This window comes from Lepidothrix coronata, unplaced genomic scaffold (assembly GCF_001604755.1).
Source record: "Lepidothrix coronata isolate B3197 unplaced genomic scaffold, Lepidothrix_coronata-1.0 Scaffold5, whole genome shotgun sequence".
In the NCBI taxonomy this organism is placed as follows: domain Eukaryota; kingdom Metazoa; phylum Chordata; class Aves; order Passeriformes; family Pipridae; genus Lepidothrix; species Lepidothrix coronata.
Genome location: NW_016690185.1, coordinates 1546747 through 1571080, shown reverse-complemented (window position 1 = coordinate 1571080; position 24334 = coordinate 1546747).

The following is a 24334-nucleotide window of genomic DNA, read 5'->3' as shown; positions in this document are numbered from 1 at the left end:
GTCATCTTGTTAGCTGTTGCGTGCTCTTTCTCGCCTTTCCTAACTTCCGACAAGTCACATGTCTGCAACATATTAACAAGTTTCATTTAAATCTCAAATAAATAAAATTTTAAGGGCAGAACAACCCTCACTGCCTAGGTTTAATCATTAAAGCAGAGGATTTACATCCTAAAAATGAGATTATCTATTTGTTTTCCCCTTATATATAGTGCTTATGATTAGAAACAAGCACATTTTCAAAGTTTTCCTTCTCTGTATGCCAGCTTTCGCAGGAGACTCTGGCTGTACACGTTCTTCATCCATGAAAAATTGCCTGAACACTGGCAGAACACACTGCTCAAGGCACTTTCAGACTATCATTCCCTTTACAAACATGTATTCACCTTTACATAGTAATATTCACTGACTGAGGACTCTGGCCCTCAGGAAGACCCTTGCAAACATAATACAAACCTGGTATCAGCTGCAAGGTTTATCTTTAAGTCTTGCTCCTCTTTTTTTTTCTTGAGATAGTCCAATTATGAAGTACTTGTCTCTGACGACAGGGAAATCATCTAAGAGGCTTCTTAGGCTATTGTAGTACCCAGTGAGCTGATCTCTCAGGGAATGCTGGGACACACACTGATTCAACCTAAAAAAAATTTAATTTAAATATGTTGTGTTGTGCAGGGTGTCATCAGCCCAGATAAGCTCTGCCTTTGTTGAACCTCTTTCTGTATAGACATTTTTGGCATTTTCTACAGCCAAATTTAGCTCAGTTGGTTAGAGCATGGTGCTAATAATGCCAAGATCATGAGTTCGATCTCTGTATGGATCTTTCATTTAAGAGTTGGACTCAATGATCTTTGTGGGTCCAACTTCCAACTGAGAATGTTCTGTGAAACAAACAAAAGCAATCTGTGAAACCAACAGGCTATGATTTCTCTGTACTGTGATGAGCAGTGCAATAAAAATTGTGAAAGTGGCATTTAAGAACCAGGCTAAATTTCAGATTTCATGCTTTTCATCACACTGGTGTCTTTATAACTCTTTAGAAATACCCACAAATTAATACAGGAGCCACTTTGTGGTAGCTGGTGATACTTACATTACAACAAGGAAGCAGAAGCAGGAAGGAGCTAAGTGAGATGATGAGCTAAATGCAGAACTGGAATTCGACAGTGTGACCCTGAGTCAGATTTCATCATCACTGAGCTACACTTGATCAGCTGTACCTGGGTTAAAAGTAGTCTGAATCTGCAGCACAACACAAACCCACATTGTTTACAAAACATGGCTTACTGGAACAGCTGTTCTACTCACAGCTCTCTCCTTGCTCTGCTCTTTCCCAGGGCTGCTCAGATGCACCTTTGCATGCCTGGGCATATGAAATGACAGACCTGGATGCTGGCCACAGGCCATGTTCTTACCAAGTCTTTTGACAGAGTGGAACATACAGCTCTAGGTGGCTTCACAACAGGCTACACACTCAGTAGAAAGGAAACACATAAACTAGCCTAAGGCGCTTATCAAGTATGGTCTGTTTCTTAGTGGAAAAAGCTCATTTCCTTTATTTTTTCTTCTTTATTGGCATTTGCGCCTAATCTCAGACATTGTGTCAAAGAGAAAAGTCCCAAAAATGTAAACTTATCTGGGAACATAAACAATAAAATACTGCACACTTACATATGATCGAAGAGTTCGAAAAATAAAATCAAGTCCGACTGTCTTTGAACCTCTGTTTTCCTCCCAAATTGTTTCAAAAGCTAGATCAAATTCACAGGATAGCACATCCCACTCATTCATTCTCTGATCTACTGCATGTTATTTCCACTACAATTTATCACTCATAAATTATGTTTATCTGGTATTTCTGCTGAAATACCAAAAAAGTGTTGGTGTTGTGTGCCTCTGCTTAACATCTCATCATCAATCCTTTCTCCTCATAAAGAGACCTATTAATCTAGCAACATGGCTTGTACTGCCTGTAATGTTATCCCCCTAGACCATTGAAAATGTTCTTTTCCTCAGCTTGCAAAATGGCTTACAGGTATATTCATAATATTCACAATACAGAGTCTGTAAGTTCATATCATCCACAGGAAAAAGATGCCCTCAGAACAAAAGGTATGTTTAAAATACGAAATGTTTGTATGGAAATGTCTATACCAGATCTGTATTAAACATATATATTAGACAGATAGTAAACACCTATATCAGATATACTTACTTATGGCAATATACAACAATTAGATCTCTCTTCCTATAGAAGAAGTTTTTGAACTTGCTCCTATAATGAGACAATATTTTCTTCTTAGTGTCATGTAGGACTTGCTTGTACTGTGAATCTAATAAAGCCAGAACACTCATAACATCTTCTATTAATATAATTTTAAAACCCCCTCCAGATTATGTGCAGTATTGCAAATATCTGACCTATGAAATTCCAAAACTTTAAGGAGGTTAAACATCAAGGAAGATTTCAACCAGTACACCAGGTCCGGCAGACAGTTGTCAGTCTTGTAAATAAATTCAGAATTATTTTATTAAAGTTTGGTTTGTATAATTTTGTTCACAAATTCTGTAGTATTTCCCAAAAGAGTCTGGCAGTTATTTCCTCATCCACTCACATAGCCTACTAAGCTGGCAAGAAGTTTAGAAGTACATTAAACTATATAATTTATGCTGGCTATTTCAAAACAAAATAGCCATTAAGGGTTTGTGTAGAAGGAGTTTGATTTTACTACTTGGTAAATTCATAAAGCCTGTGCCTAACCTGTAATATATTCAGCAAAAGATTCAGAATCACAGGCAGTTTAATACACGATCTATGTTTTCATCTTTAGACACTGGATAAAGTATAATTTGTAAAAGACAAACTCTGTACTCATGTATCCTTACATTTATTATTTTTTTATAATTCTTACATCTTCTTCTAAAATAAAAAAAAAATTAAAATTGCAAGGAATATTTATTAAAGGAGCCTTCCTCACAAAAGAAGGCTCTAGTTAGGACCACTGTTGGACACCTCATGTGTAAAAGCCCAGAACAGTCTTGGACCTATAAGCATAAATATAGACAGAATTCACCTCCTTACCTAGGCTGGAATTACTTTAGGAACAATATCAGTTAGCATCCATAACCTCAGTCAGCCAACAGTCTGCAAAATGCTGCTGTTTTCCATGCACCTCCCTGACACAGGCCTTGCAGTCATGCCCATGGGAGACCACAGGAGGGTACAGCGGAAGAAGAAGCCAGGCCACTGTCTGCACCTGACTTGCACACCCTGGCCACATCCCAGCCTCCTCCCTTCTGCTGGGTTTTCCACACCTGCCACTGGCTTACCTTTCTCCCTAAAGTAACAACTGAATAAGTACAACGCTAACTCAAAGCTTTACCTACGTGCCAAAACCTAACACTGCCTCTCAAAAGCACCTAGGAGCCTCCTGATGAGTGAAAATGTTCCGCATCCTATCTCAGGGTCCCTGTATTTCCAGCTAAATGGAAAAAAAGCATGGCAGCTGAGAAGAGTCACCTCTTGAAAGGTGAACTGCTAACCTATTTCTGAACCACTTAAATAACGTCTTTAAATTAAACGCAACTTCAACAACATTCTTTTTATTCATTCCTTATATACAACAGGTACGCATACACTGGATCTTGTGGATCAGCTGTTGGAGATGAGATGAGATGAGATGAGATGAGATGAGATGAGATGAGATGAGATGAGATGAGATGAGATGAGATGAGATGAGCTCTGGGGAAAGTCACCCACTCTACATATTTTTAATTTCAGTGCAAGTGAAATACATGGTGAAAGAAATAGTGACAAATAAAAAAAAAAAATCTATACCTCCTCATACTGGCATTAAGGTAGTAATAGGAACCATGAGTCTGCCTGGGCCAAGCTAGACACATTGAATACCCTTTTATTTGTACCTTCAAACCACAGGTCGTTCAATTAGCACAGTTTTCAGTGCTCAGCTTCCAGCTAATCAGCACTGAGTAATATAAAAAATAGCTCTGTACCTTGTTAGTGCACAGTACCCCACATAAAATCCAGGAGTTAGTAAGTGGGCATACAAGCCCTGAGACTAAGCTCTGTTCTATAGGAGGAGCAAAGTCATGTTTAATGGCCTTATCCTGGCCCACTTAGTATTTGTCATAATTTTGTAATGTTTTCAACGGTAAACTTGTTGATGGTTAGAAACTCCTGAGAGGTATCTGGATTTCCTCCTTTAGCTAATTAAAGGTTATCTCCATAGGGTTTGATGTGAAACCAGAGTCATAGAGAATGGTTTGGGTTGGAAAGGACCTTAAGGATCATCTAGTTACAACCCATAGCCATGGGCAGGGACAGCTTTCACTGGACCAGCTTGCTCAAAGCCCCATCCAAACTGGTCTTGAATGCCACCAACAGGGTATGGTGAGACAGCCAGAACTCTCAGACCACCAATTCACACATGAAACAGGGTGTTTGGGAACACGCCCTTACGACTGAGAGCCCATCAATATGTTTTTTGTGGTGAAGAACCAGTGCAATGTAAAGCAGGTGGTGCTTGGGGATTTGCGCGTGCACCTGACTGACTCCTACCCAGCGGAGTGGGCTTGGTCGGTGTGTAACAATTATCTTTACAAGGCACGGAATAAATCTGGAGAATGCTGAGGAGAAAATGAAGTATCTGATGTGGTTGCTTGCAGCAGACAATCTTCTGTTTCACTCCCAGACGCTGAATTTCCTCCACTTACTTGCTGAACTGCTCTGACTTGTTAGACTTACATCTCCTCCCTAAAATATCATGAATATAAATTCTGTGCTTGGTCTCATAAAGACTGGCAGCTCTTCCTACTAAATCAATGCAGATTTGCAATTCTGTATGCTTTCATTTACTCTAGTTTTATGCTATAATAATTCACTGGGATCATTGAAAGTCACAGAAAAAAAAACATTTCTCATTGAGCACAGGCATAATGAAACTGTAGCAGCAGCAGACTTAGAGGCAGTACCCTATTTATAAATCAGACAACATTCACAACATTTACAACATTTGATCAGCTGCAAATAAAATATGAATATTCACAGATAGTCACATTTTCAAATATGTACAAATAATTGCATATCTAGATCACTTGTCTGGAAAATCAGTTTGCCTCCCCAAAACCATAAAAAACTACATACATTCCCCCACACCTCCTGTGTAAGTTCCAGTGGCTCCTGCTATGAAGGAACCTCAGAAATGTCTGTGCATTTATATAAAAATAATCCTAATTTTCAAGTAGGAACAAGTGGTACTTTTCCAAGTTGTTGAAGTCATATTTCAAAAGCAGCACAGGCACTTTGAAGTCCAGGGGTACTAAAAAAGCACACTAATTCCACTGCAGATCAAGGAGAACTGTTATCTCTTGTGTATAGTGGGAAAAGGAAAGACCAAAGTGGTGAAAAAAAGCCATGTTTTGAGGGCTGAGTTCTTTCTCTTAATTAAGTATTAGCTTGGCTTGGGTTAGTGATAGCTTGTAGACAGGTCTACCAAAGAGCCTCTTGGCTCTATTGTAGTAGAAAATGGATTTATTGCCCAGAGAAAAATTCTTCTGTGCACAGAGAATTTCCTACATATATTAAAAAAACAGTGGTCAGCAAGTGCCTTAGAAGTAAATGGGCAAACATGAGCAATGTCCTTGTTGCTGAGAAATACTTCAGCCTATAAACAAAGTATAGAAAAGTTGGGCACTGATGTTTCAAAAACATGGAGTTCATAATTCTGAAAGTCTTAAACTGCTATCAGACAGACTGGTCTGCGTGAGGACTTACTGCACGATGAGTCTGGCATGGTTAAGCCTCTGCCCTTCACAACACTGTCCATGGGTGTTGGCGATCAACCACCCAGCTTGTGGCAGGTGGTGCAAAGCACACAGCTCCCTTGGCATCACACAACCTTCACACGGGCTAAAGGGAGACACCACGAGTTTTGCCCTGTTCTGTGTGGGCAGTCATACTACCCACAGCACTGGTGGGTCCCTCAGTGCAGATACAGCCTCTGACATCCTGCAACCATCTCCTTTTGCTATGTGAGGAGGTTTTACAAGATTATTTCCCAGTTTTACGTGTTATTCTGGCATAACAGATGCATGACCACCTTATCACTGCCTCTGTTGGTTGTATTGATTGCCCTCTGTGTGTGAGTTTGATAAATAAGCTAATACCCACTGACTGTAAATCAGCAAAAACTGATTCAGAATGGATGCAGCAGCCACTGAATGATTTACCGAGGAGAGGAGACATCTGAAAACAAAAAATACAGTTACTGCCATTCTGTGGGAAAGAAACCATTCAGCATTTAGACAGTAAGAGAGCTCCAAATGTTTGGAAGATCAATCCTTTTCAACTGGTTGCTCAGTTCCACTGAAGACTTCAATGCTGCAGGATCTGATTAGAAATGAAGACAGGCAATCTCAAACTTGTCTGTGTTGGGACAGGGTACAAACCATGTAGTGGCAAAACAAGTTTGTTCTGGTGTAGTTAACAGTCTCTGGGGTGAGTGTTGACCCTAGAACCTCCTTTAAATTCATCCCCAATGTAAGCAAAGAAAGTGTATAGGAGACTACTCTAGGAACAGCAATTCATCCTCACAAGCTTGCAAGTCACAGCTGCAGCTGCATGTGATGTCTTTCCCTCCTCTCCCCATGCTACATCTCCCAAAAGGAGACAACAGAGAGTCATGATAACATCTATTTTTTGGTTTTGAACTTAGAAAGAAACTGGTGTTGTGTCACACAGGAAATGTTTTGGCCTCATTCCCTCAGCTGGTTCATGTCTAACAACTTTTGAATCCTCTGACTAATTTTAAATACATTTGACATAAGAACAGAGGTCTCAAGGGTAAAAAAATCCTTCCAGTTTTGCAAAATCAGCATTCAGCTAGTGAATTCTCTGGTCAGGGAAAAAGCAAGGAGGGGTTGATCCCTAGCTATTTTGTTTGCTATTTTGCTCAGCTCTCAGGAGGCAGCAGCCAGCTGGGCTCCCAGCATCACAGCCAGACAGTCAGCACGTGCACAGCCACAAACCTGCAAAACACAGTGTTTCTTGCTTAGCTAGGCAGCAAACCACAGGTACTTCCCATTCACAGGAATGGGCTGAGGATACCGCCTGGTGGTGAGGGATTGAGCACAGGGTGTATCAGGGATGCAAGAGGGGATTGAGGAGAGACAGAAGAGGTGTACTAAGGAACTTGGAAAGAGATGGCAATATAAGCACAGAGAAGGCACAACAAGCCCTAAAGAATCTCTATTTGCTTATGAATTCAATATTGCATACGAGTTCACTTAGCTCACCACTGTAATGCATCTGTCTCCAGTGGGGTCACAAAACAGCTGCGAAAGAAAATGCAGGACAGAGCCCTACAAAAATTTAGCATGTATGAAGCAAGAACAGCTCATATATTAAACAAGCAAGAACATCATATATTAAACACAGAATGGGACAAAAAAAAAATCCAAATATAAAATGAGATGAGACACATGCTGGTGACCTTGGCAGGTAGCTCTTGAACCAACTTTATGGCATCAGGCTGGCATTAATGTTTCCCATAGCAAATAGTCTTGAGCCTACTTCTCTTTTCAGAAGACAGAACAAATGAGACCAGTGGGAACTCATGGTTTCACTATCCCAGAAGAATGCACGTTTCAAGGTCAGGTTGTGATTGCTAGCCTTACTGAATACCACAGGCTTTAAGATTTCACCTATGCCTTTTGAATTCCATTCATCTCCAACCTCTTTCAGTCCTCTCTTGGGTATTTTTAGCTGTGCTTCATCACTTACCCAATTAACAGACTTTGAATAAATCACTGATGTGACACCATTTATTTTTATGTCATATGCTAATACACAACCACTGCAGTTCCTGTAGTCATCAGTGATGCTGTTCCAAGTGTTGTGCAGGACTGCCATCCAATTGATTCTAAGCAGAACTAACAGATAGCCTCTTAGGTCTAGGTCTGAGGAACCTATGTGAGGAAGAGGATCCTGCTAACCTTTATGTCCAGGGTATGGGGAGACTGGATCAAGTAACAAAAGAGGCTTGCTGAATGTCTGCCAAAATAGCATTTCTCTGAATGATCTGACAGGCCAGGATAAGTTGCATCCTCCTTATTCCAGATGGACACAAGAGTAAGGAAAGGGAAAACAATGTGTTAGGCATTTCCTCTGCTACTCACTTTACAGACATCACTCCCTGTTTTGTAGTACTTCAGCAGCTTCATTTAAAGAAAGGAGGAGTAAGGGATAGCAAGTAAGGGAGAGCATTCTATTGTATTTGTATACGATGTTATCATTGAAACATGACTAAATGTGGAGATCAAGGAAACATTTCATTCATTTTTGCTTAGCGAGTTGTATTCTCAGCTCTACTCTGTAGAGCAGGACGCTGCCAGACAGTGCAGCCAAGTGCAAACAGGCTGTAAAAGGAATAGATACCAAATAAAACATTTGTTTTTCCTGGGTAAATTTTTAATTACATGCCAATGTAATTAAAAGAGCAAAGGCCATGACTGTGTAGGTGGCAAGAAGGATACTTTGTGGAGAGCTTTAATGTCCATGGCCAGGCAGCCTGTGATACTGTTTTTATACATTTGTACAAAGAGGAAAGGACTAAGTATGCAAAAAAGCATTGAAGGCTAAGGTAGTTTTCTTTCATTACAGAACGATTAACACCAAATATTGTTGTTATATCTGCATACAGCCACACACAGGCATCCTGCTTTATTTAAAAAAGTTTCTCAGACTAAATTTTGCTGAGTTAAAGACTTTCATCCCAGTAAGGATACCTGCATTAGGCCACATTAACAAACAAATTTTCAGTGCAATTTTATAACTTAATTATAACCAGTAGATTATATCATATCATATCATATCATATCATATCATATCATATCATATCATATCATATCATATCATATCATATCATATCATATCATATCATATCATATCATCCCTCAGAGAAAGAAAAACAATAGAGAATTTTACAGTGTCTACTAAACCCATGACTGAGACCTTGACATACTCTAGCAAACAAATAGTAATGTAATACACTTTTTTTCACTTGTTCTGCAAATTAGATTGTTCACTTGCATTACACCATCTCTTGTACAGACACTAAACTCTCCAATATGACTGTCCATTTCTTGAATGCTTAATGATAAAGTAGATGGAATATATCTGTAATAAAAGCAAAATTATTTATCAACATGGAGTATGACACAGAAATAAGCCAAACTGAGGATAGATGGAAAATAATGATAAATTCAGAAATACTTTTTCCCCCCCTCCTTTAAATTTGCAACAGTAATGGAATTGGTCACTCTAGCCCTTACTTTAGTGATATTAGGACGTTGCTCTAGTGTTTAAAGGAATCTTGTAAGAAAATTAATATAATCTCATGACTTTTTATTGTTGACTTTACAATGCCTCATAAGCTCTTCCAAGATAAGCTTGATCTGTGCCAGTGAAAAATTTGCTTGTTCAGTTTCTTTAAGTATTGGTTACTAATGGGGGGGTTTGTGCTTGTCATGGTTTGAGCTCTCCAAAAATCCAATTTCCAAGCTTCCCCACAATTTGCTTTAGTATGAGAGGGTTTTCAGACATAACACAACTACTAGCATGGGGAAATTATATCACAATTTATTACTAACACAATAAATACTATAGAAACTAAAAAGCAAATAAATACACAGTATTAATACAATCTCTACCACCCCTGAGGCTCTCCCACATCAAACCAGAAGAAGAAAAACCATCAGGGTGATAGCTAAAGTCTCTCTCTCATTGGGGTATTGGGGAAGGGGTCTTTTGCACCCCCACCAGCTTCTCAGCCTCTGCCAAGGTCTCCTGCTGGACTGCAAGGGAACACTTGGTGCACCGGGTCTTCATCACGAGCTACAGGGAGTCAGCTTTTGAGTCCTTTCCCCCTGGTTTGTGAAGATTCCTCCCAGGAAGTAAGATTCAGGGACTTCTCCACTTTGAGTCTACTCTTTTCCCCAGGTTGCAGGATTCTCTGTGGTTTTGCTCAGTCTTTATACCACAAATAGTTTTCACCAAAAGTCTTTACCCAGAAAAAGCCTGCTTGGTTTGGCTTCTCTCTGTTTCAGTTGTAGCTTCAGCTCGACTTCTAGATGTCATGGGAGGCATTCCTCCCCCTGCATTCCTCTTTGGGTTTTCAGCTGCTCCCACCCAAACTTCGCATAGGGCCTCCTCCAAGCCCCTCGGACCTTCTCTCCATTGCTCAGTCTCTACTCTGGGTCGCCTTCTCCACCGCTGTTGGGAGGGGGGGGAAAGTGGCAGCGAGATTGCTTGAAGTCTTTCTCTCATCCTCTGCCTGGAATTCTTCCAACTCTGCACGATCTCTGCTGCTTCTGCAGCTCCAGGCCACCCCTCGGCCCATCTCTGGCTTGGCTCCAATGCCGTGCCTGCCTGCCAGGGGGGCTGGTTCCAACCCTCGGCTGACCTCTCAAGCCCTGCACCACCGTCTCTTCAGGGCAGTGGGGGGAAGTGGTGAAGAAACCACTCTGGCCCTGGCCGAACCAAGGCTGTGGAGGCCCAGGAGCTCCTCGGATTTGGGGGCCCCTTGCCACCTCTTGTGGCTCTGATTATCTGCCAACCACTTCCTTCTGGCTTTTGTAATATCCTAATTTCACAGGGGCGAAACGCGGCTCTGATTGGCCCCGATTGGAAACTCACCTGGGACCAACCACTTCCAGCCCCCCCAGGGTGGGGGGGGCAGCTCAAACCACGACAGTGCTGCTGTACTGTCTTCTGGGCTCTGATATCCATTGCTGCCCCAATTAGCAGCTGAAGTTTCATTCCAGATTGCTTGCCAGTGGTAAACTTGTTTGGAACAGCCCAGTTTACACAACAGACTAGACTGTATGCAAGTGAAGAGGATGCAAACAACAACACAGGACTGCAGATGGTATAAGTACAGGTCGAAAGGGAGTTCTGCTGCCCGTGTTTAGCCACAGGGAATGACTGAGAGGATGCCCTCCCCGAACATAGCAATAGAATTCACAAGTTGTTTCTTTTCTTCCTCCTAAACCCTGGTCTAAAATACACACAAAACACACACATAGGCAAACTGGTGTATTTATGTATGCTTTTACAGACATGTTTATCAACTCATTAAAGAGTAAATCACAGTAAAATCTACTTATACCAGTCACTTTCCCCGGAGGAAAAGGGAAGATAATAAATAGGCTTTTTCTTGTTCAGAGATTGGGTCCAGTAGTCACTGAGTTGAAAAACAAAGATCAAAGAGGTCACTTCATGAAGTGCAGTATAACACTAGGAAAATAAGTTTTTTTTGTGCTCAGAATTAGGAATTTATCACAACAGTTTCTGAGGTCCTGTTTCACTACCTATGGGGTTTGGGGCAGTCGCTTCCAGGTAGCCCCATTAAGAATAGCTCATTTTGAATGAAAATGCACTTTAGTTGCAAAATTGTCAGCATTCTACACAAATTCAGTGTTTTCCTCATTTTCACTACTCAACAGCTTCAAAGGAGCATTATTCAATCCCAGACTCTATAAAAACAGGAAACAATTAATGCAGCATTTTAAATTTTATGCATGAATCATTTTATGTATTTTACACACTGAAGTTTTTGTGGCTTATGTGCGAGCCTAAGCAGACTAAAGGCTTGATCCCATCTAATCTAAAGAGATTTTGCCTCGTGGAACATAAAAACGTTCAGTCTACCTATCAACACTGCTGTCATCTCCCAGGAGAGATGTAATGAGTATTGGTGGGATGTGGTCTGCTTTCTCCACGTGAGATGCTGATTCAAAGAGCATGGGCCTCAGGTACATATACAATTCCCCAAAACCTGCTTTCACTGCAAAAGCCTTATATAACTTAGAGACAAATCCACATGGATGCATTTGAAAAATTTTCTTTCCTCCTGCTGTAAGCAGTACACATCTAGAACCTACATCCATCAAGTTAGTTTCAATTAGACACCTGCATTCAACTTAAAACATTTCTTGGCATCTGAAACAGTATGATGGATACAAAGTAAGCGAGCGTTGTACCCAGATGGCTGATGGTTGCTTAGTATTGCCCATTCGACTGAAACAGATAGCACTTACAAAGGACAGTCAGCTGGGAGCCTGTAATATCATAAGGGAAAATAAAAGGAAATAGGCTAACTGTTCCTATTTAGAAAGGACTGCATTTGGCAGAGAGATGAATAATATTATTTTAGACTAGAAATTGGTCAAAGAAGTGACTGCCAGAAGGGAAGCTTCAATAGACAAGCAGAGCTCATACACATTATTACTATTTAAACAGTGACTTCATGACTTAAGAAATGTTTATTCTAGATGCCCCCAGTAAGACACAGCCTTAATACAACCTCCCTCGTTTAATGAGTTACTAGAACAGTCCATCAGCAGACAGTAAACACATGGTATAGATGCAGCCACTAGCTCAGGAAACCTCTGAAGAACCAAGTGTCAGAAGTCAGGCACTGTTCTGCTTTTAGCATTCCCTCCCTACAGATCCATCACTGCACTCCTTCAGATGCAAGACCACAGAAATATTGATCTGGCCTGTGATGGCTTTTCTCATATAGTGTAAGAAGATGTTAAAAAAGAAGGCTTTGACTTTTTGGTACAGAGTACAAAGTAGTAAGATATTCCCTTGCTTCCTCCCAGCATCAAACAAGGTGTTTTATCAATCAAGCAATCAGGTCACAGAGAATGTATGTTGTGAGAATGTGACAAAGACACAAACAGGACCTAGAATACATGGCTCCTAATCTTTTAAAATCAGGTGTCATTCTCTGCCTGCAAAGTAAGGGCAAAAAAGGGGGAGGAGGCAAAATAATGTATGATAGACACCATATGCATCAATCAATAATAATATGGACCAAAGCCAAAATCAACTCCAGAGTCTTAAAACAAAGAGCTCTATATAATTGTTATAAATGTTGCTCTCAGTTGACCAGTATAGACATACAAAGGGCCTGTACAGAACAGTCATGGGCACACAAATCGATTTATTGTTGCCGTGTAAAGGGGAAAAACAGAGAAAATTAAAAGATATGGAAAAGGTGACTGTGTCAAACAAAACCAGAAAGAAGCAAAATTCATATTAAAGCTACACTGTCTAGCTCTAGTTTTCTGTAAAAGGTGTCACTTTTCATCAAACAGTAGAAGACAAACACTGAGAATCTGAGAACTGGGGAAACACTGGGGAGCAAAGAGAAGCTGCAAGGAACAGTACAGACAGCATAAAGGATGTAAGGAACAGTATATACAGCATAAATGTGTGCTTTTAAATGTAAATGACCTTCCACTCCAAGAATGGAGAGACAGTCAAGTAATGGGAGTAATTCTGGCAGAGACCCCTTGCAAACGTCTGACAGGAGCCATGGTGTGAGGTGGAGGAATCCACAAATGTGGGTACACTCACTACATTGAACAACGCATAACAGGAAAAGAGATCACTAACCTTTCTGATGTTTCAGTCTGAATCTGAGTCTCTATCAGTTCATACGATAATGAACTGTGAACATCACATCAAAAGAAGATGTAGAAATATCACCTCCAAGTAACCCATTAAAGAAACTATAAATATGGTATTTAGATTGACTGAACCATCGTCTATTAAATGAAGATAACATTATGCTTTATGGTTTTCATATTCGTCATGAGGTCTTACTTTCTGTCATAACTTTCCACTGAATTCTTATCCTGGAAAATGACAGTTTACTGCTATTTTTAAGGGTTTTCTAAGTATGTAATCTCAAATAAGTATGCCCTCCTAGTCCTGCTCTCCGAAAAAAATGCAGCCATGCGATGATCTGGACTGTCCATCTGTCTTCTCTAGATAACTTTTAAATCAGTTGGTGAATATTAATGAAATCTGACAGAGACAGGACTTTCAAGATACCAAGTTCCTACAGATTTCATGAAAAAAAGGTAATTGGATATTGATTTTTTAAGCTAAGTGAAAAGTTGTAGTGTAACCTTACCCCTTATTAATTACCAGAAAATATCCGTGAGTGTATGTATGCATGTGTATAAGTAAAGGCATACAGAGATAACCAACAGAAGTTTAATTAGAATTTCTATTTCATTAGAAAGCTGAGTATCCAAACAAGAAACACAGATTGCCAGGAAAGAAGACCTCCTTGCATCATGGAATTGCTCAGGTTGAAATAGGTTAACCTGTTGGTTAGTTTGATCAAGAAAGTTCCACATATCAAATTATAGATCAAGGAGTTCTTATTTCAATGGAAAAGAATTGTGACAGAAAATTAGGTTTTCCACTAAACTAAGTTAAATCATCATGGCTCACATATCTTAAAGATGTCTAGGTTTTCAGCTGCTGAAAATAAAAGCTGCTGACTTTTTGATACAGATGCTGAATTTTTAAGAAGAAAGCTAGAGAAAGGGTTAAGACCAAGTAAAACCATGACTGAAATGTCATCCATCCTACACACCCAACTTTGCTATTGCAAGCAATCATGTCTCACAAATCCTTTCCATAAATGAATCAAGCCCCACTTTAGAACTGTTAATTTTCTACCCTTTGCTCTTTCTCTTCCAGAACTTTGTTGTCTGATTCTTAGAAATCCCCTATTAATTTCAAGCTTAAATTTATTCACAGTGATTAGATCCATTTGTTCTGCTGCCAAAATTGGCCTTTAGCTTAAACAGCCTCTCTCCATTCCCAGTGCTTATCTTCCTGGTGTATTTATAGAGAACAATCTTATCTTCTCTCAGCCTTCATTTTTGCTAGGATAAACAAGCCAAGCTATTTCATTTGATTTTGTAAAATGCATTCTTCATTTGCCCTCAGCGTGCTAGTATATCTATATTTGCCCTTGTTCCAGTCTGAATTTATCTTATCTGAATACAAATCTCCACATTATACTTATTAATCCAGGTAAAGTCTTACCAGAATGACATACATGGCATCAATTTTCCCTCTATTTACTCATTACAAAACTCACTGCCTGACTCAAAGCAAGAAATAATGGCTTTCCCCTCATCAGAGTTATATGTTGGCAGTTTACAGTCATCCCATGGCCAGCTAAACACCCAGTTCTTTCTCCTCCTCTGTTACTTCCAAGCAATAAGCTCAAAGCCCACAGGAGAATTTCCTAATATTTTGCATAACCTTAAGCTTTGTGTTATTGATGTTAATCTCCTTTCTATTAGTCCAATCCTTAGAACTGGGAATTCTTCCTGTAAGATATTTCCAATTATTTTCTATATCAGTTTTATCTGCCAACACTACAATGTCTTGGATTTAATAAGAGAGCCTTTTACATTTTCTACTGAGATCATTAATAAAAATGTCAAGTAATATGGAGCTGAACAATGGGAATTTCACCAATAACCTACTTCCAAGAAAGTAGTTCAACATTAGGCTTTGTAGCCTCCCCATTATCTCAGTCCTTATCTTTGTCTTCTGGTACGAATTGTCATCTCCTCCAGCTGATAACTCCATAAATGCATGACACTGACTTTCCTTGTACAGATTATTTCATTATCATTGTAAAGATCAGCAGAGCCAGAGCAATTTTGATACTTTCCTACCTCTGGGGATGAAAAAACTCATACCTCTTGTGTGCCTTTTCTTATATTGCACTACTTTTCATAAGAAGTCTCTTAAAATAATCACCTGTGTAAAACTCTGCAGGAGGCATCTTTGTGTTCATTCGATCAGTGAATTCCTCCTGCTCCTTTTGACAAAATTTTGGTATTTTTACTGGAAAAGGGTCTCTCCTGGCAAGCTTTGAGGAGCAGCATGTCCTTAACTTTTGGAATGATGAACATCTGCAAACCCCATTTCCCCATCTGTAGAGATTCCATCTCTGCATACAGGCAAACACATCTCTTACAACCCAAAGGCAGGCACTCTCCCTCTGTGTTTTTTTTTCCAGCTATAGTAGGTGGCTTATTTAAAATAAGTTACTTTTCCCCTACAAACCACACTTCTCTGAAGTCACCACAGCTAGAACAGCACTAATCTAGCTAACTACACACTCCCTACTGCCACCTCCATTAGCCAATAGCAGAGCATGAAAAGCTCCAGGAGAGTGGAGAAGGAATGCAGGATAAAGAGCTGGTTTTCTCTGCCCGTCTTTTTCTCTTCATTTGGTCCCATCTCTAATAGTGACAAAGCAATCTATTGCACAAACATAGGGTCTTCTATCAGTACCCCAGCAAATAACTGCAAAGAAAGAAAGGGAAAAAAAAGGAAACAGAGAAATCACTTACATACAGGTAACAAAGGCCTTTAAATACTTCGAGGGACCATCCAAAAAGCAGTTGTAAATCATGACTGGATTTGTTTCTGACTTGCAACCCATGCAAATCCAGAAATGTGCCCACCCTCACCTATCCTGACCCCTAAAAATACAATAGCATTTTGTCTTTTGCTTTGAAGGTAAAGACACTGAATCTATAAACCTGTCTTTACTCAAAGGACATACCAATGTTTATTTTATTTCTTTTTATATCTAACACAAAATATTTGCCTTTTTTATTATAATCAAAATTCAGAAGGCTTTCAAGATGTATATTCCCCTTTCAAGCAGGAGCTCTGTAACTTGGTTGGCTGAGGCCATTCCTCCTCTAAAGACTGTGGAGATCCCACCACATGTGCCACTGTATGTACAGTGGGGGCAGTGAATACCTATACTCATCTAACTCAGCAGAGCTGGACCCCTTTTCTACTGGAATGATGGAAGCCTCCAAAAGAACAAAAAACCCAGGAAAGAAAAGTGATCAAAAGCTGCAGATGAGTAATGTGGAGAGTTGGAAAGAAGACAACAGGACATCAGCTCTTGTGCTGTGGAAGTGGTAGCAGGAACAGCTACCTGGCTCTTTGTGCATGGAAAAATGCTCCTTTTCTCCATCTGTCCCAGCCTGGATAACTGTGCCACCTTGCTCTTGTCAGATGGGACACTGCTATAGCTGAGTGGCTCCACACTTTGCTACTTGTGACCAATGAATCACAGATCATGAGACAATCTGAACACAGTCACACAGTTATTGGTAATAAAGGTCTAGATTTCAACACCAGCCATTCCCCACACCTTCACAGCTACACTGAAAAAAAAAAAGTTTGAAAAGACGACACCCCAATGTATAGTGTCAGAAGTTATACAACTTTATTTTATCCCTCTTTTCCAGTACTTCACAATGTGCTTTTGTGATTCTATTACTCTGGATGGGTGGGACATGACAACCCATCTTTATATGCTTCTTCACCGAGCTGCTACAAGGAGAACAGCATCTTCCCTATTTCCAATGAGGACAGGAGATGAGGTAGCAAGCTTAGACTGTTTTAGTCCACATCTGTGCTAGACTTTAGGGGAACTTGATAATGGTGAAGCTGGTGAAGCACTGTGACAGACTGCTTGGAAAAGTCTATCACATGGTGTGTTTAAGAACAGGAGAGGTACCTTACCTCATAGGAAAACATAAGTGTAGCTGCCCCTTGCTTGGGGTGAAAGATCTCTCAGCTTCCCAAGGATCATTTAGTCTGCTAATCACAGAATTCACTTTTCTTTTTATATGACCTCTCTGGTGTCTCCACGTAGAAAAATCACCTGTTCTCAGGCAGGCAGCATCAGTACCTCACCCCTGGACAATTTGTTTGTTATGAAGTTTATCTATGAAGATATTTAGAAAGTCAGTTGGGGAATAAAAATTGGATCTTGAAAAACCATTCTTAGAGAATGGTTGGAAAAACCTGAAAGAATGAGTTCCAGGGTCACAAAAGGAGCAGTCCAGAAAAGACATAAATGTTGATTTTAGCACAACAAGTCATAAAGAAAAACAATATGTGATCATGTGAAGACTGCATCATCATATCCATGCAGAAGTAAACCAAATTAGATCTGCTCTGGCAAAACTAAATTTCCTAAAATCTAAATGCTGGACTTCTACAACTTTAGTGTCTTAGAAACATTGCCCGCCTGCATCTGTTTGTCTCATCTCCAGCTTCTGTTGGAGGAAAAGGAAGGGGACAGAGGTAAACACAACAAAATCCCTCCCTTCCCCCTTGGCAACCATAGTATAACTTTCTGATCCATGCACAGATCTCTGATGCTGACCTCTAGGATTTAAAATTTAAAAAGAAAATAATTGTTTGTGATCTGCTGTGGATGAGAGAGTAGTAGGACACTGCCAGTGGATTTTATTAGCAATGGAGAGATGCTGGATAAGTAATTCATGTATTTAGTTCTAGGGCAGGGAGGGGAGCATTCTGTGAGGCTGTGCCCTTCTGTCTTTGGTTTGCCTCTGTACTTTCTTGCCTGTCACTGTCTTCACAGTCTCTTCATCTAACCAGTTCTGCCTCCACACCTCAACGTTTTCATTTTTATCCCCACTTCCTTGATTAGCAAGTCCTGCTATGACTGGTTTGGGACAGCTTAAGACAATCTCTATACCAAGTCACTCTCAATCCTCCGCCACCTCCTGAGGTGTGTCCTTGCCCCACCCCAATTTGCTGTGCACCTTTTCCCCCCATATTTTTTCTTTCCAAAAGCAAGAAATCCACTGGATTTTAGTTCTAGTCCCTGTCTCCCAGCTTTATAGCTACCTCAACCGTCATTCCCATTCACTGTCTGCCACCACACTTAACAAGCCAGCTGTATCTTCACTGCACTCCTGCCCAGCTCCTGCTCCAGTAATAGAGCTGCCACTTCTCTGCAATCTGCTCAGCCAGCTTCCACTGCTGCCTCCAGTGAAGGCAACACAAGTGACAGTGCAGGAAAACAGCTCCAGGTACTCATTTTCAATGGTCAGACCCAAATCAAATGTGGATCATTTGGACCAGCGCTATTACTGCAGTGGAAAGTCCTGATTTGCCTTAGGTTATAGATATATCAGGGCACACAAACTTCAGATAATGTCTGCAACAATGTTACAAGAACATAGTTTAGTTTAGTTTAGTTTAATTTATGTTGGCCAACCTTGGCAGGAATGAAAGCATAGTGTATCACTACCTAATGAGCCTTCACAAACTTGAAAAGTATGCTCCAAAGCATACCTGTATTACAGTCTTGTAGAGAAATCAGATCAAATTATTTATTTTTCATTTCCTGCAACAACTAAGTTGACTAATTAAAAAAAAACCCAACCTGCTAGAGACATCCAACATCAGTAATTTCATTCACAATAATTAGCATTTATCAAAATTATAACCAACCAAATTTGGAGTCCTCTACCAGGAAATGGTGGACATTATAGAAATAACTGGATTCAACTGTAACAATATTTGCTTTAATGTCCAGTCCTTTTTTAATTTGCAGACTGCACACAGGCACAAATGTAAAGTCTAGAGACTTATTGTGATCTCACATCAGTTTTAATTATGCATATTTTCTTTCTAATTAAGCTGGTTGTTCCTACTTTCTATCATGAGGTCAAGAGTTCTACCTTTCTGTGTTAATTCACAGAAAAAAAAATATTGTTTTAAAGGTGGATAGAATGGATCTTCATTGATCTTAAGCAAAAATTAAATAAATTAAGAATCACATAACTAGAACTTTAACCATCAACTGTAATTGAACTAGCAAGACCACACTCTTGGGCATTCTACTTGAAAGAGCTACTACTAACATAAGCAAAAGTGGAACTTACATCCTTTTGAATCTGAGAGTTGTAGAAAGTTTCCGGTTCTTTTACATAGTTAGCCGCTTGTCAGCTATTAGCTGAAGTACTTATTTTTCTAGATTACTTGCTTTGCTGCCTGTTTTTAGTCTGCAGATGCTGTGGAATTCCGGGTAGATACACTCAAGAGCCTGCTCATTAAAACTGCCTGCACTTGGAAATAAGCCCTCAGATAATGAACACAAAATCACAATGTCTGTGTGGGGAGGAATAAGGGCAAGGGGCTTAAGATATGGGCAAGAAGCAAGAAGCAAGAAGCAAGAAGAAACCTAAGGCAGGGAGCTCTTGTCTTCTGGGTGCATAGCAGCTGCTGTGTGACCCCTTTGTATAACACAGAGTGTTGCAGGATGAAAAACATGGGGCAGGTCTGTACCGCCCCTGTACTGCAGGTAATGTGTGAATTCCACATGTGACTTCACAGTGCACACACATCCATCCATCCATCCATCCATATATACAGCTGGGCAGCTGTACTCAAAAGGGTAATAGACTGTGGCCAAAGGGTGGGGAAAGTATTAACACCAGGTCAGGATACTGCAACAATCCTGAGGCAAGGCTAACCTCAGTAATTACTTTCACCATTACTGTTTAATATTCAGTACCCATAGGAATACTAATGTCCAGTGCACTGCAAGATGCAATTATCAAATGCATTATCATGAAAGGGCAGTGTAAAGGTGGTGGGAGAGCAATCACTTTTTTTCCTTTTTTTTTTTCTGGATATCTAAATAGTATGAGAATTTTATCTATTTCTTGGTTCACCTTAAGACTGTCATTTTTTCAAACAGTCTTACTTTCAGGTGTTGGATCCTGAATTTTTTACAATCAATGCGGTGGCCGGATGGCAGGTGCTGACCAAGCAGCTCTATCATTCCCCTCCTCAGTAGGACAGGAAAGAGTGAATCTAACAAAAGCCTCATGAGTTGAGAGAGGGGCCAGGAGAGATCACTCACCAGTCATTGTCACAGGTAAAACAGACTTGACTTGGAGAAAATAAATTTATTGCCAATCAAAATCAGAGTACAATAATGAGATATAAAACCAAATCTTAAAACAGCTTCCTCCCCCCCCTCCCTTCTTCCTGGTCTCAATTTCGGTCCTGATTTTCTCTATCTCCCCCGGCCAGTGGGGCAGAAGGATGGAGAATGGGAGTTACAATCAGTTCATCACATGTTGTCTTTGCCACTCCTTCCTTTTCAGTGGGAGGACAGCTCATGCTCTTCCCCTCTTCCCTCCCACAGGAAACAGTCCTCCACAAACTTCTCCAACCTGAGTCCTTCCCACAGGTTGCAGTTCTTTTCAAACTGCTCCAGCATGGGTCCCTTCCATGGGGTGCAGTCCATTATGAACAGGCTGCTCCAGCGTAGGTCCCCCTCAGCATCAGAAGCCCTGCCAGCACACCTGCTCCAGTGTGGGCTCCTGTCCCCATGAGGCCACAGGTCCTACTAGGAGCCTGCTCCAGCACAGGCTTTTTATGGGATCACAGCCTCCTTTTGGCATTCACCTTCTCCAGTGTGGGGTGCTCCAGGTTCTGCAGGTGGATCTCTGTTCCCCCATGGACCTCCATGGGCTGCAGTGGGACAACCTGTCTCACCGTGATCTGCATGATGGGCTGCAGGGGAACCTCTGCTCTGGTGCCTGAAGCACTTCCTCCCCCTTCTTCTACACTGACCCTGGTGTCTGCAGGGCTGTTTCTTCTCACTCGTCTCTCTGAACGCAGTTACTGTTGCACAGGTTTTTTTCCTCCTTCTTAAATCTTTAATCCCAGAGGTGCTGCCACCGTCACTGCTGGGCTCAGCACTGACCAGCAGTGGGTCCATCTTGGGCCCAGCTGGCATTGACTCTGTCAGACGTGGGGGAAGCTTCTAACAGAAGCAAACAAGTCTTGTGGCGTATTCCCTCTGGGCATCTGCCTAAAACTTATAAATAAACACAAGTGACATTAGCCAGTAAAATCCACATATAGCTAGAGTACAAGTAAAAAATCAACTATTCTTTGTTATATATACATATATATATTTAGAGGTTTTCAAATCAATTATCTCTATACCCACTCTCGATGAATCATTCATGCAAAAATTATTTTTAGTCTTTCATATTCATTCAAAACAAAACTTGAGCTCCAATGATGCTGACAATGTTCCATTTTTATTGCTAGCAATATGGTAGCACTAGTGGCAACATCAGCGCAACAGTAGCCTCTTGCACCAACCCCCAAACTTCCATTTGTGGACTAAAAGACAAGTCACAAAAGCTAGCTAATTAAACTTCCCAACTTGCAGCCTCTGAAATCAAAGCTCAGAGAAAGAAAATATCCTGTGGCAGGATACAGAGGAAAGCTGAGGCAGATTTTTAGACCAGAGAAAAAACATGAGGATTTGAAATGCTGTGCTTTATTTATAAGTGCAGTAATTCACAGTTATCATTTTATTTACCCTCCATGCCTCTCAACTATTATTTCCAGTTGTCACAAACAACACCAGATGTGGCATGACATATGAAGCTCTGCAATTTTCCAACATTTTATTTCTTATGCTGTGGAAATTATAGCTTTCTCTTGAGCATCAGGTCTTCTATTTAGAAAACATCCAGAGGCTTCATTTTTATATTAGTAGTGACCCATCTTAACACTGTAAAACTGTGCAGGCTTTAATCAAAGTTTCCCATTATGGATTTCACCTCCTACTCACCCAACGTGGCTGTACCGTAAATTCAACCTACTTATTGGTTTACTATGTCCCTCAGCAGCTTGAGGTGAAGTTGCAAACACATACATTCATCTGTGTAGGTGTTGATATACACTGAAGCTTGAGATCAAACTGTGGATGTTTATACATGATCTCGATCTTCACTTGTGCCAAAGTGAATCTTTCCTCTGGGTTTCAAAGCATGCTGGTGAGCTTCAAAGTAAACATATAGAAGCACATTTAGTAATGTTTATTTACCTAAATATTCATTCTTTGCTGGGGAGAGATTTCTGAACATGGTGGCTGCTGCCTGTATCAAACCAACAGCGAGCTGGTGCAGCATCATGTTTCTAGTACAGGATATTACTGAATGCTTCATCAGAAGGCTCAAGAACAGAACATAGAATAAACCATTCACAGGAGAAGTTTCTTCCAAATCTTGTGAAGTTAACTTTTGTTTTTTTCTACTGAAACATAAAGATTTTAATTCTACCCATTTTTCCTTTTACAAAGTACCAGGCAATGCACTTACTGCTATAAAAACACCTCTTTCTTTCCACAACTAGTCCATTCTCATATATTTGAAAAACTCCATTTCCCTCAACTTGAAACCTGCAGACTCATGCAAGACTTTCCATTACCACATTTGGCAGTCACTGTCACTGTTACTCTATATTTTTGGGAAAAACTCCAAATTAATTCGAAGATGTCATTAAAGATGTACAACTACTCAAGCCCTCCTTAGGCTCCTTTATCAAGAACAGCTCTAAAGGGTTTTTTAAATAAAAGTTTTAATTACAAATACCCACAGCATAGATCAAAAAAAGAAATGTTCCAAGCACAATGGCACATGGGAACTCTCTAGATGACATTGTAGTACTTTTTGGTCAAATGGTATTTAGAGGATTGCCAATATGAATGTCTAGTGCTCTTCCTTATGAACATATTGATAATGTGCATTATGCAATATGCAATGATCTCGATCTTACTCTTTTGCATTGACACTTAAGCAGAAAAGCATTCACATTATTTTCCTTACTGAAACCAGAAGATTGTGGAAGAGGAAGAAACAGAAAAGTTTAGGAAGTAACTCAGTAGCTGAGATTGCAGATTTCAACAGTCAAGTTGTCTGATTTAGAACCTGCCTGACCTGAACTGTTCTGAGGAAGCTAAGGCAGTGCTTGAGCAATAGGCCATTAGCAAATTTTATATTGGTTAAGCTAAGCTGTCTCAGCTGCTGGACAAAGTGCTATTGTTTCCTCATTCTTCTGCATGAACTCTGCCCCACATGTTAACAAAGCCAGCAAGACCCATTTCCATTCCATTTCAGCTAAAAGCAAAAGACCTCCAGCAACAGCACATTTAACCCTGCCTAGAGAGCTGGGTTGTGAGAGCAATTCCAGAATATACTCTGATGGTTTTGGAAGAGAATTACCGTATTGTTGCTGTAGAGGTTTCATTCTTCTCTAGCAGGAGTTTTGTCTTTAAAAAATAAAGTAAGTTTCCTTAAACAGAAGACCCATGATAAAAATGAAAGGTAAATTCACAGGGGTAGCACGATCATACAGCAGTGGAAAGTAAAGTCTGTTGCGATGAGGGCAGAAGCTTGGTGAACTAGGCAATTAGACAGTATTTTATATAGCTCTGTAACACAAAACTCCCCTATGAAAATGGGAGAGTGGCCTTAGGAGATTTCCTAAACTACATACTTTTAGTTTAAAAGGTTTTCTATTTAAAGCCTCTTCAAGGGTACACAGGAGATTCCTTAACACCCTCTACCATTCCTATTTTGAGAGCTGCCCTGTTACTCCAGGACTGAGGACAAAACATTTCAAGTGTGTGAAGGCAACCTCAATTAGTGCCATTTCTTCCTATTTCTGAAGTGGATTATCAGCTCCTTTCCACTTCCTGACCCTCATAGAATTGTCCTTGAGACTGCTGAATCCCATAGAGAAAAATATATTTCCAGACTCCTCTGGGTCCAT